The sequence below is a fragment of the Triturus cristatus genome, chromosome 5_2, assembly GCF_964204655.1.
Source record: "Triturus cristatus chromosome 5_2, aTriCri1.1, whole genome shotgun sequence".
Taxonomy (NCBI): Eukaryota; Metazoa; Chordata; class Amphibia; order Caudata; family Salamandridae; genus Triturus; species Triturus cristatus.
In genome coordinates, this window is record NC_140588.1 from 622,517,272 (window position 1) to 622,534,702 (window position 17,431).

At 48.1% G+C, this 17,431-nt stretch overlaps 1 protein-coding gene across 6 annotated transcripts in view; it reads right to left on the reverse strand.

The window, feature by feature from the left end:
- Positions 1–13,219: 13,219 nt before the first annotated feature.
- The window catches only part of CSTF2 (cleavage stimulation factor subunit 2), a 446,855-nt gene continuing 442,643 nt past the window's right edge, over positions 13,220–17,431 (reverse strand). For all 6 annotated transcript variants that reach the window (XM_085607739.1, XM_085607738.1, XM_085607736.1 and 3 more), the window contains one exon: positions 13,220–13,446. The gene's annotated coding sequence lies outside the window, so the exon portion shown is untranslated. The remainder of the gene's footprint in view (positions 13,447–17,431) is intronic.

Consider the following 17,431-nt stretch of genomic DNA (forward strand, 5'->3'; position numbering starts at 1 on the left):
CCAGAATATCCGATGAAAAGGAGCTTCAGAGAGGGAGTCAAGTGCGACTTTGGCACGCTGATGGAGAACCCCAGCAAATACAGGAGGTTGGCCATAGTCTGGAGGTGGGAGACGATTGCCTGGGACGAGCCCGCCTTCAACAACCAGTCGTCGAGATAGGGGAAGACTGGAACCCCTGATCTGCGCAGATGAGCTACGACCACCGCCACTTTCGTGAACACCCGAGGGGCGCTGGTAAGACCAAAGGGGCGCTTTTAAACTGAAAGTGCTCGTGGCCTGCCGTGAACCGTAGGTAACTCCGGTGGGCCGGCAGGACGGGTTGTGAAAATAAGCGTCCTGCAAGTCCAATGCTACTCACCAGTCTCCAGTGTAGAGGGCAGTCAAGACCTGAGCGAGCCTCAACATTTTGAACTTCTCCTTCGGAGGAAGCGGTTGACGTTCCCGAGATCCAAGGCCTTTGTCCTTCTTGGGCACCAGAAAGTAGTGGGAATAGCAACCATGACCTACGTCTGGAGCAGAAACGTGCTTGATGGCCCCTTTGGCCAAGACGGCTGAAACTTCCTGTTGGAGAAGGGCCAGGTGATCCTCCGACATGCGATGGTACTGAGGTGGCATTGACGGATGGGTAGTCTAGAAGGGGAGGGAGTAGCCCCTTCAGACTATCTGCAGAACCCACCTGTCCGACATGATGGTGCGCCAGTGGAGGAGGTGATGGTGGATCCTGCCGCCCACTGGCGTTTGGTGGCCTTGGAAGGTCAGACTAGGAGGGTTTAGAGGCTGATGCAGAGGGGGATGTGGTGGACTGGCCCGCTCGCTGGGGCCCAGAACCACACCAGTGGTTCCCACGTCCTCAGCCGTGCTGGGGCTGAACAGCCTGCGCTGGCCTGTAGCTCTTTATTTATAGAGAGCTTATAGAGCGCTCAGTAACGCCATCTCGGCGTGTCCCCGCGCTAAAGCTACCAGCGATCACTATGAGAGCCTGTGACCTACACAGTGTATAGATGTGTTTTAAGCTTGGCCCTGAACAGCGCTTCACTGCTCTCCAGTCTCAGAGCAGGAGGAAGTTTGTTCCATTGTTGAGCTGCTTGGAACGCAAAAGATCGTCCACCCATTCTAGCCTTCCTTATCCTGGGGACTGTCAGCAGCCCGGCACCCTCCGACCGGAGGGTCCTTGTTGGTTCGTAGTGGCCGACTAGATCCCTAAGGTAGGCGGGCGACCTGCCCCAGACAATTCGGTGACAGACGAGGAGGCACTTAAACAGCACACGTTTCTTCACAGGCAGCCAGTGAAGCGCATCCAGCGCCTTTTGAGAATTAGCCCTCCTAGGTCTTCTTAGCACCAATCTAGCGGCGGAATTCTGGATAACTTGCAGGCGGCCCAGGCAGCCCTCGGTGGCCCCTAGGAACAAGATGTTTCCATAGTCCATCCGAGAGGTCACCAGTGCCTGCGTCAGTGTCCTTCTGGTCGCTATGGGTAGGAGGTCTAAGGTTTTGTTTAGGGTCTTTAGTACTCCAAAACATTTGCCCACAAGACGCCTTATGTGGCCATCATAGGAGAGAGAGGAATTCATCCAGACTCCTAGATTCTTAGCCTCCTCACAAGGTATGGGGGTAGGGCCAAGACATGGAGGCCACCACTCGGCTGACCAGTTTTTGCTTTTTCCCCCCACCACCAACACCTCTGTCTTGGAGCCATTGAGTTTTAGGCAGTGGGAGTCCATCCACTCAGCTAGTGCCTGCATACAGGACTTAAAGTTGGTGGGGGTGTTGGCGGTGTTCTGCGATAGGGAAATCAGCAGCTGGGTGTCGTCGGCGTAAGACACCAATTCCACCCCAAATGATTGTACAACCTTCGCCAGGGAGGCCATGTAGAGATTAAAAAGAGTAGGGCTCAATGCTGAGCCCTGAGGCACTCCCTGATCTAGTGGCATCTCGACCGAACGACATGTCCCTTGCTGTACCTGGAAACATCTTTCAGTGAGAAACGACTGTAACCAGTACAGCGCAGGACCCACGACCCCAGCTTCGCTCAGACACCGTAGCAGGATGGAATGCGCTACGGTGTCAAAAGCCGCGCTGAGGTCGAGCATGATCAGGGCCATTGTATGTCCTGCATCCGCCCCTGCTCTTAAAGTCTCAGTGGCCCGTAGGAGAGCTGTCTCCGTAGAGTAGCCCGCCCTAAATCCTGATTGTGAGGGATGTAGTAAATTCCCTCTCTCCAGGTGCTCAGTAAGCTGAGCATTGACCACCTTCTCAGCCACTTTCGCCACATACGGCAATAAGGAGATAGGTCTGAGATTTTCCAGCACTTCCATGCTTACATTCAGTTTTTTCCTTATTGGCAGTACTATGGCCTTCTTCCACTCCCCAGGGACTCGTTGCGTGGAAAAGGAGGTCTGTAAGACGTGTCTGATGTATGGTTCCAGGGCTACCAGGCCCTCTGATATGACCCAGGCCGGTGCCGGGTCGTTAGGGGAACCGGACTTCACACTGCGACAGATCTTTATTAGCCTGTCAGCGGCGGGACGTAGTGGGGCACCCCTTTCGTAGCCACAAAAGAGGCGAAAGGCAGACTGCACAGGGCGGGTGGTGGAGAGGCCCAAGGACCTGGCCGTAGCCGAGAGTCCTTAAAGCGCTCTAGCACGTTGTCTGCCTGGTCGCCGAAAAGGCGACGGCCATCAAAGGGCATGTCCATAAGTGTGGATTGGACATCCCCGGAAAAACCCGAACAGAACCAGGCGTAGCGCCGAAGGGCTACTGACGTGGCAATCGTCCTGCTAAGTGTGTCGGCGGGATCTAGTCCACAGCAGATGGTAAACTTCGCTGCGTCTCTCCCCTCGACGACTGCGCGGGAGACCACGGCCCGGGCCTCCTCCGGGCACGGAGTCAGCACTTGCGCCACGGTATCCCACACAGAGTGGGAATAATGGCCCAACAGACATGCAGTGTTTACTGTCCGCAGTCCCAAGCTGGAGGAAGAAAACATGCTCTTCCCAAGTTGGTCCAGCTTCTTGGATTCCCTATCAGGTGGAGCTGTAGGGAAGGCGCATTTGGACGTAGAGGCTTGGACCACCAAGCTCTCAGGGATGGGGTATTGGGAGAGGAAAGTGGGGTCGCCCGGGGCCAAGCAGTGGCGTCGGGCAACCAGCCTATCCACAGGAGCACCTGTGTTGGTCCTGGACCAGGTGCCTAAAATGATGTCTGTTAGGGCTTCATTGAATGGCAGCAGGGGCTCCGAAGAGCTCACTGCTGGCTGAAACACCTGTCAGGAGGTTAGTCCTGCCTGCCACTGTAGGAAGCTCGAGGTGGAGAGCCTCAGGCTGCCCTACGCAACACCACTGCGTATGATGCTCCCTCCTCCGTAGCCACGGTAGGAGGAGACAACATGCCGAAGTCTGGGGAGGGATCCAGATCACTGGCATCCCCCAGTTCCTCTCTCCAGTCCGGCGCGTACTCCAGCTGGTCTGTCAAAGGGTCACTAGACCCCTCCCAGTCTTCCTCACCCTCCTCTGGCTGTCAATCTGGCTGAAAATGGCCAGGGTGGAACACAGGGACAAAAGTACCCATCGGCGCCGGATCGGGTGTCTGTCGACGCCGGTCCAGCTCCGTGTCCACACCGCGGTGGAAGCCGGGGTCGATGCTGGCTGGGAGTCCAGCCGGCGACGGCTGCAGATGTGGTGCCGGTGTCACAAGGTCGACCGGCGCATCGAAGGCCTAGGGCCCCCAGCCGAGTCTGCGAAGGTGCGCCGGCGGAGATGGGCTGCCCAAAGATGGCATGCATCGCTTCCCAGGAGTCGACCCTGAAGGTTCCGCATGTAGAGCCGCGGGAGGGGCACCACCCGCACCCTGCGTCATGTCGGCTGACGGATGATGGGAAGTCGAAGAGCGACGATGCTTCTTCGACTTCATCTTGTGCTTCGACTTACCTGACCCCAAGTACGAAGACTTAAGACGACAAGTGGTGGTGATGGCTCCGTGATCGGTCCCGCGACCGGGACCTTGAGCGATGCGGAGCCGACTGCCGGGTCTCGAGGAGCTTTCGGGACCGCTCCCGCAAAAACTTCAGGGCCATGGTTCGGCATTCGGAGCACGACTTGGGGTCGTGGCCACGCTCCAGGCAGTAAAGGCACATGCGGTGCGGATCCGTTACCGACATCAGTTGGGTACAGGAACCGCAGGCCTTGAAACCGGGCATTCCTCGTGCACCAGGAGTCAATGATAGACTCGAAAAAGAAGTCGACAAAAGTCGCAAAAACTCAGTCAAAAAGTGACTGGGGGACCGCTCTCTCCGGATCTGCGCTGGCTGGAGCAGAAAAAGAAAGAACTGAGGCCAGTGCGCGAGGGCGGCGTCTAAGTAACCTCTGCAACGTCATTCCGGCGACCACGACGCTGACAACGGGCACGACTGATGCCACCTACCGACACGCAGGGGTACTAATGCCAAAAAAAATTCCGGATTCAATCTGATGCCTGGGGGATATTTTAAGGTGAGGAATCTATAACTGTTTCTTTCAGATTAATACATGCACCCAAGAAGGTACTTTAGAAGTACCCTCTGAAACCTACTAGTCCACTAGTGTGCTTGCTGGCCTGTCCAGCTTGCCACCACAGATGAGTTTGACCCCCTAGGAGGAGAGAGCCCCACTCTCAGAGGTCAGAAACAAACAATGCCTGCTCTGGTAGGAGGTGTCTACACCTCCTCCAAACAGGACAGCTAGTACATTACCAGGCCAAGGTAGGGAGCTTCAAAGAGCACACCGCCTTTATGTCAGCTTGAAAACACCCGTGCACCTGTGCCCCACAGTTCGAGTCCGAGGGAGGCGACTGTGCTAACGTAGTCCTGAGACCCTCAAGAGCTGAGCCTGCCCATGGGTTTGGCCAGACTCGTCACCCAGTCGCTATCTGCAGCCTCTTTCGTCAGGACCCGAGAACCGCAAGAGTCTACAGCAATGTGAAATGCCGGATGAAGCCCCACTGCACCGAGGCCCCCAAGCCAGAAATCGAGTGGCGAAGGCCCTCAAGACCTGAGCCCCTCTGTGGTTTCAACTGGACTGCCCCCCCCAGTCTCTGCTTGCAGCCTCTTCAACAGGACCATTTCCCATTGACTTTTAAGGGGCACCAAATGTCGAAAAGAGCACCTCTGCACCCGGACGCTGAGGTGACCTGTTGGTGCTGCCTTGGACCTTGATCCATACTTACCTTAAGTCCTGAAGAACAGTCCTGTAAGCCGTTGCTAAGTGGCCAAATGCAGTATATGTTTTTCCCCATAGGATAACATTTCCACTTTAAAGATACGATACAGTGCATTTAACAAGTCTTGAAAAATCACTATATTAAAAAGTACTTACCACCCGATTACGATGATCTTTGTATCTAAATTTATATACAAATCTGTGTTATTTCTATAAATTGGTGCCAGATTTTCTTTATTGAGTGTGTGTCTGTTATTCCTGCTACTCAGCCAGTGTGGAGTGGAATGTTGGTGCATGGTGATGCATGGAATGTTGATTGTCGGAGAGTCAGCTGGAGTATGGGCTGAGCAGCAGGAAGGCTGCTCCTGATGGGGCTCTCAATGGCAACTACTCAATAAACCATTTTACCTAATCTACACCGGGACATCATTTAGATTACAACATTTGGTGACAATTTTTAAACAAGAAATTATGGGTGTAAGCTGAAGAAGAAAATTTACTGAGAGAAATTGAGGAACCAGAAATGCAAGGAAGTGAAGCTTCATTAGAAACTAGGCACGAGGAGCATTTACTACTACAGTTGGCATCTAAAGAAGAAAATGAAGCTACACAGTATGTGAAATGCAAGGTTACAGACTGCCCTGTAGCCCCACCAGTATCTTGCTACAACAGACAGCCTACGGGCAGGGTTCATGTCTGGTCTGCCTCAAATTTGGAAGCGTGTATGCTGTTTACATGCAGTAGATGTCAGGAGGTAACTTTTATTTTGAGGAGACAGAACAGCAGCTGAGACGAAATTTAGCTGTTGTGTCCAAAATTAAGGGACTGGCAGTGTTACATCAGTACAAATGAAGAGAAGGGAGGTTTCTTTCGGGGCGTGGGAGGAGATTCGCGAAAGCAGTGACTCGGTAGAAGCAAGTCAGGAGAACTGACTTCCTGAACCAAGATGGCAGATTGAAGCCGCCACGGAGAGCAGCCGAATGAGGTTCTCCCCGCACCTATGATCCAACCAGAGAGACGGAGATAAGCGCTTAATGCTTAAACGCCTTAGCATCGGAAAAACATTTAGAGCGGCTCTTGTATTTACCGCTGAATCAATAGCCCTGGTGTTTCTTACCGGGAAAACAAACTAATGTGGCAGCTCTCTACAACGAGGATCGGGCGGCTGCTGTGGGCGTCTCGGCAGTTCCTCTGGAGATCGGCTGGCCGGTCGGTGCTCGACTGGTCAGGCCTGTCCTCTGCAGTAACTCCGGCAACAGCTTCAGAGGCCAGGAGAGTGATAGCGCCACCTAAAACTGCCCTGAGGAGCACCCGCACTGGTAGGAACGCCGTTGGAGGGGAGGCAGGCATATCCAATTGTGCGAGCGTGGTGGAGAAGTCGGGCACTGCAATCGGTAAGCCGCTCTCACGTTTGTTGCAGATGGGGAAAATACCAGAGCTTTTTGCGGGTAACTCAGGAAAGCATTTCTCTGGTAACAAAGTTGAAGAGGCTCTGCTGGCGGCAATCCCTGACTGCAACAGTGCCACTACCGACACTGCTGACATTATTACTACTGACACAGTCTCAGCGGCGCTCAGAGCCAAAAGCAGTGATAATATGGACAATATGGATGGCGGAGATGGGTCTGGAGGCTGTATAACAGAGACCTCAACGCTAATTCAGTCTATGTGTACGCCTGAGAGGTGCGACAATAGTCCATCCAATGCAACCAATTTAATCAACTCGCTTGATGCATCTAGTAATTTAAGCCAATCAACTCAAGGAGAGTATCGTATTGATATATTGGCTAATGTGGTAGCGGAATTAGGTGCGAAGGTTTGCCCTGCTATAGATGGCATTTCAGAGTAAGGTGACGGCAACGAGTCGGGCTCATTTGACGATGTAGAAGAGCTAACGGAACTCTCCGCACAGGCTATGGGTAAATTACCTATGGGTAAGAAAGGGAAAGGGAAGGCTAAAAATAGGGAAAAGAAAAGTATCTGGCGGGCAGAACGTGGCACCTCCACGTGGGAAAGTCATCTCCGATAATAGCCCTCTACGGAAATGGGTGCAAGCGAAGAGAGGCGTGAAGACCATGGCATTACGACTTTCGGGTACTAGCTCAACCGAGGGCAACGTAACGAAGGCCCACCCCTCACCCATAGTAGTGGAGGCTAGTTCCAAGCTGGGGGTCCCGGATGGGATGCAATCTATACTCCCAGTCTCTGGAAATGTACATGCTACAGAAGGAACTCATGCCACCCAGGGGATGGCCCAACTAGGGGAAGGAGCAACAGGTAGCCAAGAAGTGCTGACACCATCACTTTGCCTGATGCTACAGTCCTTAAATGAGCAAAGGCAGGAGGCGCAAAAACATTATATGCAGGTTCGGACCCGATAACAGCAGAATGCGACAGTCTCTGCAGGAAATGGCGGACAAATTTGGAGGGTTAACCCAAGATATCTCAGAGTTGCAGCAGAGAGTTATGGTCACTGAAGAACTGTCAGCACTTACAGATGTTCTTGCAAAGAAGCACGAGGATCAGATCTCGGGCATACAGATTAAGCTGGAGGACATGGAAAATCGTCAGCGCCGGCAAAATCTTAGGCTTTTTGGTATCCCAGAGGGGGCGGACTCGAGGGCTTATATGGTCCAATTATTCCAAAGGGCCTTTCCTGACCTCTCTGACTGGGACTGGGACTCTCAACTGCAAAGGGTTCACAGACTACCACTAGTCCAGAGGAATAAGGGGGGCCAATACCCTCGTCCATTTCTGATCTATTTAGGACATTTTTTACTGAGACAGGCAGTGGCAATGAAAGCACAACCTAATTCTCCAGTCTCAGCTGAATCAGTTACTTTTTTTGTAAGATCTGACCTAAGCAAGGCTACAATGGACAGACGCTGGAGACTACGCCAATTTATAGATCCCATAAAAGCCCTTGGAGCTCAGGTTCTTCTACAGGAACCCACACGCTTAAAAGTACTTAAAGACAGCCACACTTATTTTTTTGGGGAAGATAAAGAAACAAGTCAGACAGTGGCCAAGTGGCAAGCAGAAGCTGCGGAGAATAGGTAGAATAGGGTCCTAGGGTTGTATGGTATCTATAGATATGAACTAAGAGTCTAATTAGCCTGTGGGGGTCTCTGTTTTTTTTCCTTAAATTAATGTGCCATTGTCTCCTTTCTTCTCTCGATGTTGATTTCAAGCCCTGTTTTTTTACAAAAAAAAATTTCTTTTCCTTTTCTTTTTAGCAAAAGGCTAAATTAAGCGCTATCTTTAAAAAAAACAAAAAAAAAAGAGGAATTTATTGATATGAACGAAAGGGTGTGGCCATCTGGGCTGTGGCTCTGTAGGGCTGCCTCATCAGCGGCAGCTGTTAATAGGGGGGAGTGTTCTTCTAAGGGACAGGGTGGTGGGTGGATATCAGAGTCTGGTGGGGGGTGGAAAGGGTAATGGTGGGAAAATGGGGCAAAAAAAAAATCATCATCACTAGGGCACTGCTGGTTTATGGTAAAGGGAAGGTTTCTAGTCTTCTTTTGCTGGATCAGCAGGCGGCATAATAGCAAACATTATTCTTTAGGGGACATTGGAGGCAGCAGAAGGGGGCTTACTTAAAAGCCAGAAATTATATGATGAATTGGATTAATTGTATGGCCTGCAACGTGGCTGGTCTCAATAGCGCAACTAAGCAACAGCTAGTCCGCGAAGAGCTGCGAATGTATCAGCCTCAATTGTTTTTTTTAACAGTACAAATGAAGAGAATCGGCACTGCTGGTGAGCTACGTGTTGAGTGCCTTGCCGTTTGTTTTGACTAGACCCATGCCGACATGGTTGTACAGCATTGGAGTGGGCCAAGTGGCTGTACTGTTACTGGCGTGTTGCAATTGAACGGGCCGCGAGGCATAGCACTCATGTTCTTACCTTGGTCTTGGGTAACACGTTTGTGCTGGGGGACGACATGCAGTGCTCTCTGATGCTGTCAAGGGACGTGGGCTGCTCTCGGACGTTTGGCGCACACACACAATCCTAGAGCCACTCGGCATGGATCTTCTGAACGAGCCGCCATCTTTGTTTTGTTCTGCGTTTCCCTTCTTTGCCGGTCACTGCAGAAGCTACAACATTTGACTTTGCACTGAGATTGTGAAGTGGAAAATTATTTGCGAACAGTTACGGATGGTGCTTAGTGTTTGGTCACTGGAATGTGGAGGTAGCTGGTTAAAGTTTTTACTGTGTGCTCCGGAAATGACTTCCGAGGGCTGTCGGAAAACACAGCTTTTAGCCTGACAGGTCCACTATTTGAAGCGGGGTCAGTTAGTTCAAAGTGCACAACCAATTCTGCAACGTGAGGGCATCTACGAAGTTTGGCAGCATTACTACTTCTCTATGGCTTTTGGGTACGTGGACTGTGCTGTGCTTCATGTGAGAGGTCGCTCACCAAAGTATTTTTCTTTTATGTATTTGTGCTGCATCTGGTCATTATGGTTTGCTTCCAAATGTTTTTTGCCATATTGAATATGTTGTGCTTATTAACTTACAGGCCTTATTGTTGCCTAATGGTATGTTTACTTTACGCTGTATTGTCCAGGATGTTACAATGTGTAGTTACGGGTTAGTTATATGTTATGTTATTTTAATTTATACAGCGCACAGCTACTCGGAAGTGTCCCGGCGCTATAGACCGCTGGGGAACCCGTCCTGGCTATCCCTGTGAGATGGTCCCTTTCTGGGTATCTCCAAGGTGAAACCAGGCATCCCCGGCGTCTGTGGGGGGCCGTTGTAGAGATGAGGCAAGCTTAATGCCCAGAGTTGCCGAGTGTGTTCCTGGTTAGAGTAGGTACTGAGGCGAGAATTATCGAGTCCGTTTTGACCCTGGTCCACGACCCTGCCGCGTCGGGAATTGAACCCTGGTCCCTGGCCGATTCTCTGCTTACGGATCTGCCGCCTCTAACCAGTGAGCCACACCTCTCCATTATGAATGGTGCATTTACTTCTTCATGATTTGCTGTGTATGCCATGGTCTTCTACCAGAGTTTTCCATTTTATTGCTGAATGTACTGTTCTGTATGATGTATGGATGGATTGAGCGTGTCAGTTGCATGCGAGATGCAGATTATATGAGCAGCTCATAGTGGTCATATTTTTCCCATAAAATAGGCAGATTTAGAGGATTGTTGATGTTTTCTTGGGATGACTATGAGGGGGCAAGTCACCCATTTTGTATAGGTGTTTGTTGCTGTATCGAGAGGACTGTGCGTGTATTACGTCACTTTTTTTCTAGGTTGTACATTTGGGATGACTGTTGTGTAATGAGTTTGACTGCTCGTGTTTAAGTCACTCAGGTCTACCACTATTTTGTGGTTATGGGATGATTCTAAGTAAATTGCTCACTGTTGGTGTTGTGTAGTAAATTATATGGACTCTGTATCTTCCATTACAACATGTTTGAGATGGCTGTTCGTGGTTAAGTCACTCAGGTCTACCGCTATCTTGTGGTTGTGGGATGATTGTAAGTAAATCACTGTTGGTGTTGTGTCTGTGATGGCTGTTAATTATATATATATATATATACACATATATATACATACACACACACACATATAACAGTTGAGATGACTGTTTGACAATAAGTCACTCATGCCTACCACTCTTGTGTGGTTGTGGGATGTTGTAAGCCAACCTCCCACTTATAAGAGTTATGGTGATGCTTCAGTGTGATAGGATTGTGAGGGTGTAAATCTCCTGTGATGTTTTACTTTTGCTATCGGGTGGTCCCTACTGCCCCTTTGGGTGGCTAGTTCCTTGTGTGTTGTCTTTCATGTCAGGCTGGCCAGCTGGTATGTTTGTGGCATTAGGGGTTTGATGGGTGAGGCCTGGTGTGTTAGAGTGTGTGATGTGTTTTTGTTTGTTGGAAAGGGAGATGTGGGTTAGATGGAGTTTTTATGCATTTAGTAAGGACATGGTTACGTTGCTTTATTCATTTATGTGAGTACAGTGCATTGTTATGTACCATCAATATATATTATATGTTGACATGCATGTCAATTATTACATTGTACTTTACTATCATTTCTTTTGATGTTGACATGCAAGTCATCATTAGATGTTTGCGATTTGTTCATCTGTTATTTCCATGCATGTATCTTTCCATGAATGCAAATTATTCATTGGCCAATTGCATTGTGTTCTTGTTCCCTGTAAAGAAGGGAGATATCAGCTGCTAAGCCAGTGTGAGGGTGGAGTAGAATGTTAGTGCATTGTGATGTATGGAATGTTGGATGTCTGAGAGAGTCAGTTGGAGTATGGGCTGAGGGGCAGGAAGGCTGCTCCTGGTGGGGCTCTTAATTGTAACTACTTAATAATCAATTTTACCTAATCTACAAATGGACTACTGGACATCATTTAGATTACAACAGTGTCTCACGTGCTAACTTTGGGTGCGTAATGAATGCTTAGCAATACCTCTGATATGCCTAAACTGCTTGCCCACACTACCACAAATGAGAGAAATTGGGATTATTATTTTAATACCCGAAAACTGGTAAGGGTCATCTAAACTCTGCATAGTGTACTTCATTTTGCTGCCCTACATAGAGAGCCAGCTTCCTACACCCCCCTCAGCAAATCCGGATACTTTCTGCGATCCTGTGACACCCCATGATTTTTCCACTGAAGTTAAAGCCTCTTTATTATACAAGCAACTTTCTTCTTCAGACTTGGTTAGGTCTAAGACCAGAATTGAAGACTTATGGGAGCAAGACCTACAGTCCACTTTTTCCATCACATTATGGTACAAAATATGGCTCAAAATACATCACAGGCCCTAGTCTGCCAGCACTGCTCAGACTGTCTTTTTCTTTTATAATAGGATGTTTATAACCCCCAGTTCTTTATACAAATTGAAAATTTCGGATATTTGTAACTGTTTGTCCTGTAATGCTTCTAATGGAGATTTCATGCATATGTTTTTCTATTGCCCCAATGTTTCTTCATTCCGGAAGCAGGTATGGCATAAACTTTTAGAGATGTGTTCTATAATGATTCCATATAACACTGTCCCCCATGCTTCTTGATGGTTGTTTGGATATATGGTTTGGGGACAGGGCCAAGGGTCAGTCCGTGGATCATCTATTGGCAGTTGCCTTTCAAGTCATTTCCTCTAATTGGAAGAGGTTTAATAACAAAGCATTTCTCACATGGTGGAACTTGATTTGTCACAATCAGAACCTCGATACTGTACATTTACCCTCACTACAAGCAGCTATCAAAAGAGATTTGCTATGCTTGCTTTGACTTCAAATGCATCCAATCTGATCCCATGAACATTAGAAATGATGACGTTTCCAACCCTCCATGAACTCTTTATTCATTAACATTGTCTTAGTTTTCTTTTTGACACACTATACACCTTTTGTTATTTGCTACTTTAAAGTTAATTTCCCTCATCTATTTCCTTGTTGGGCACTCTGCACTCTAGATAGGCTCCTCATCTCTTCCTACTTTAAAAAAGACAAAAAAACTCAAAATGTGTCACAAAAATGCTAATGATTTTACAAAGCAAACTTGTTATTCTTACATTAGAGATAGGTCTTATTTTGCAAAGTCAGGAAATCATATACATTGTTAAACTTGATATTTTTCGGATGAACAAAGGCGTTGCTGTTATGAAATGTCTATTTTCTGTATAGTTGCATATTTTTGTTTTATTCTAATATATATGTTCCAAAATAAAGTATTCTTAAACTTAATTAAAGAGGCTGGTCAAAGAAACCAAATAGCTGAAATGAGCAGACCCTAAGCCCACTATACGTGTATGGTTAGAAATAGGTCCATTTGACAACTGTCAAACCAGACCTAAAAAAAAAACAACCATGTTATTTACCTGTGATAAGGAAATGCTACACCAAAAGTCTTGGGGCAGGAGTTGCTGGGAAATTTCCTGTAAGTCATTTTCCAGGAAGTGATCTTTTTTGCACTAAACAGAAACAAGGAATAATCTGGTGCAATGACGAAAAGCTTGTAGGGCATGCACACACAAACACAACTTTAAAAGAAACTTTCAGACGTTTTATTTTTAAACATAAAACATGAAAATAAAACAAATATCCTTTTAATATTACAACAACTGATGAGTGGGGCTTGAACAGTACAATTCCTCTGCTGATGAGCAATGAGACAGAGCCATTTGAGACCTGGATTACTTCCTAGGATGAATGACATCATTTCAGAAACAGCCTGATTAACACCTGTGTCGCGTTGTTCCATCCAAAACCTGCAGTCAACAATTAGGAAAAAGTGACATACCTCTTAGAGAAGAAAACAAAGTACATTCACGCAGAAGAAGCTTTAATCAGTCACAATGCTACCTCAGAGAAGCAACATTTGCCACTAATATTTATTACTTAGATTTTAAAACAAACATGTAGGATGCGGTTGAAACACCAAAATGAAAGTTAGGGCAGCTTCTTTTAATGGGTATGAAAAAACGAATATTGCCGATGTTAACTGCAATTATCTTCAGGTAGGCAGCAAAAGCAACAAACAACATTGGAGAACTGTGCAGACATATATGGGTCTTCCCAGATCCCTCTTTATGTAGCTCAGTCACAGATACATTTCAGAGAAATAGGTCTTCGACCTTGGTTTGCTTTGCATTTTTAGGTATATATGCAACTAGTACTCAGTTCTGTTCAAACGCATTTTGCTCCTACTGAATTACAAGTGCATCAGGAAATGGCTGATCAGACATGACCCTCACGAAACATTGTGAAATGGACAACCGCCCTGGGCATGCCTTTACTAAAGCACAGGGGTGTATCTATCAAGCAGGAAGCAAACCATTTGATGGCACATCCTTTGATGCCATAGCTTCTAAGTCTGGAAAGTGATATAGTGAGATCGACAGTGTGAAAAGAGAAGTAAAGCAGACATGAAATGAACCTGGAGGTTTGCTGCCGGTCTACAAATTGGAAGGAATATGCTACTTACCAGTATGCATCTGTTCTTGGCATGTAGAGCTGCAGAGTTGTACACTTTGCATAGATCGCCATCTGGTGTTGGGCCCGGATGTTTGCAGTTTGTTTTTGTTCTTTGAAAGTCACGAGTTCGGTGACTCCTCCTTCGGTCCGAACTGCGCATGGGCTTCGGCTCCATCCTCAGATTGTTTTTCGCCAGCAGGGAAATGATGGAGCGTAGTAATAACAGTGAGAAACCCATGTGTGTTGTATCTAAATAAGATAGACTGGAACGGATACAGGTAGCCGGGGAGGCGGGTGGGCGTGTACAACTCTGCAGCTCTACATGCGAAGAACAGATGCATACTGGTAAGTAGCATATTCCGTTCGAGGCATATGAGCTGCAGATTGTACACTTTGCATAGATTATATAGCAGTACCCAACCTTAGCGGCGACCACCGGTATCCGTTGCAGCGGTTTGAAATAGTGTCTTTAGTACAGCCTGGCCCAAACTAGCTTGTTGTGCACGTCTACACAGTAATGTTTTGTGAAGGTGTGCGGTGTTGACCATGTGGCTGCTTTGCAGATGTCATCTAAGGGTATGTTCCCTAGAAAAGCCATGGAAGCCCCTAACTTTCTAGTAGAGTGGGCTTTAGGTGGAACAGATAATGTTCTTTTTGCCTTTTGATAGCAAATTTGTATGCACTTTACAATCCACCTAGCTATCCCTGATTTAGAGATGGGGCTGCCTTTATGCGGTGGAGAGAAGGAAACAAACAATTGTTTAGTTTTCCTGAAAGGTTGCGTCTCTGTATGTAGTACAGTAAAGCCCTCTTAACATCAAGTGTATGTAGAGCCCTTTCCGCAACAGATTGAGGTTGCGAGAAAAAAACAGGTAATTCCACCGATTGATTGAGATGGAAGGGGGAAATGACCTTGGGCAGAAACTTTGGATTTGTACGAAGTATTACTTTGCTGTGATGTATTTGTAAGAAGGGTTCCTGTATAGTGAACGCTTGTATTTCACTCACCCTTCTAAGGGAAGTGATGGCCACTAGAAAAGCTGTTTTCCAGGTGAGGAACTGTAGCTCGCATTTATACAGTGGTTCGAAGGGCGGACCCATTAGCCTTGTAAGAACTACATTTAGATTCCATACAGGAGAAGGCGGTGCCCTGGGTGGAATTATGCGTTTAAGGCCTTCCATAAAGGCTTTAATAGCAGGCACCCTGAACAGTGATAAATGCTGTCTGTTTTGCAGGTAAGCAGCAATCCCTGCTAGGTGTAAGCGTATGGAAGAGTATGCCAGGTTACACCTTTGAAGATGGAGCAGAGATAGCATATAATGTGTTGTATGGATGCATCTAAAGGGTTGATTGTATTGTTACGGCAGTAAACAACAAATCTCTTCCACTTTGCGGCATAGCATGCTCGAGTGGTAGGACGTCTGGCTTCCTTGATAATATTCATGCAGTCAGGGGGAAGGTTAAGGTACCCAAATTCTAAGATTTTAGGAGCCAGATCGCAAGGTTGAGCTGCGCTGGGTCCGGGTGTCTGATTTCTCCATGGTTCTGAGTTAGGAGGCATGGGGACAGGTGCAGTTTTTGGTGTGGTACCACTGATAGTTGTAATAGTGTGGTGTACCACGGCTGCCTGGCCCATGTTGGGGCTACCAGAATGAGCGTGAGGGAGTGCTGTTGCAGTTTCCTGGCCACTAATGGAATTAGTGGGAGAGGTGGAAAGGCGTATGCAAATCTGCCTGACCAGTTCATCCATATTGCATTGCCTTTGGACAATGGGTGTGGGTATCTGGCGGCGAAGCTTGGGCATTTTTTGTTTTCGTGGGTGGCGAAGAGGTCTATCTGAGGATGCCCCTACTTGTGGAAGAATGGGCGAAGAACTTGTGGATGCAGTTCCCATTCGTGTAGTTGTTGCGTTTGTCTTCTGAGCAGATCTGCCATGGTGTTTTGTATGCCTGGGACGTGCTGTGCCAGGAGAAAGGTGTTTTGTGGAATTGCCCATCTCCATATGCTCTGGGCTAAGCGGGAGAGCTGGGGAGAGTGTGTCCCCCCCTGTTTTTGAATATAATACATTGCAGTCATATTGTCTGTGCGAATGAGGACTGCTTTGGCTGAAATCTGTTTTTGAAAGGATTTTAGGGCTAGAAAGATCTCCAAGAGCTCCAGATGATTGATGTGGAGCGACTTTTGCTGTGGCGTCCATAGACCTTGCATTGTGAGGTGTAGGAGGTGCGCTCCCCAGCCAGAGAGCGATGCGTCTGCTGTTAGAATCACCTGAGGAACCGGGTCCAGGAACGGCCGCCCTTTGGAAAGGTTTGTGGTGTTCCACCACTGCAGAGAGTGATGGGTGCGGCCGTCCACCAACACCAGATCCGTCAGCTGTCCTTGGGCCTGGTTCCACTGTTGTGCTAGGCACTCTTGGAGTGGACGCATGTGGAGTCTTGCATGGGGCACTATGAAAATGCAAGATGCCATCATCCCTATTAGCTTCATAAACACTCTCGCTGGGAGAGAGTGCTGAGCAGTGAACGTTTGGCGCAAGGCTTGTATGCTTGCGATCCTGGCTGCGTTGGGATAGGCTATACCCTTGGAGGTGTCTATAGTGGCCCCGAGATATTGCTTTGTGTGAGATGGTACGAGGTGGGACTTTTGGTAGTTCACCGTGATAGACTTTGCTGTGTCCGTGTCCTTTTTCATTTTTTCTAATGCTTCGTCTACCTTTGGCCCAAAGAGATTTTGTTGGTCAAAGGGGTGATTTAGTATGGATGCCTGGACTTCTGGCTTGAACCCTGAGATCCTGAGCCAGGTATGACGACGAAGCAGGACACTAGTATTTATGGCTCTAGAAGCAGTGTCCGCTGCATCGAGGGCACATTTAATGGAGGTGTTAGTAATGAGCTTTCCCTCCTGTATTAGGTCATGAGCTTTACGTTTGTGTTTTTCCGGGAGGTGCTGCATAAGAGCCTCAAGCTCATCGTAGTGTGCTTTGTCATAACGCGCAAGCAGCGCTTGTGTATTCGCAATGCGCCAGATGTTCGCGGCTTGCGAGGCAGTGCGTTTACCAGACGCATCTAGGAGTTTTGATTCCTTATCTGGCGGTGGAGCCTCACCTGAGGACTGGGAGTTAGACCGCTTTCTAGCCGTGGACACAACTAGGGAATCTAAGGGAGCAGGGCCCTTAATGTATGTAGGGTCCGTGGGTGCTGCTTTGTACTTTTTTTCTATTCTGGGGTTTAAGACCCTGGCCCTGACAGGGTCTTTGAACACCTCTGCAGCATGTTTGG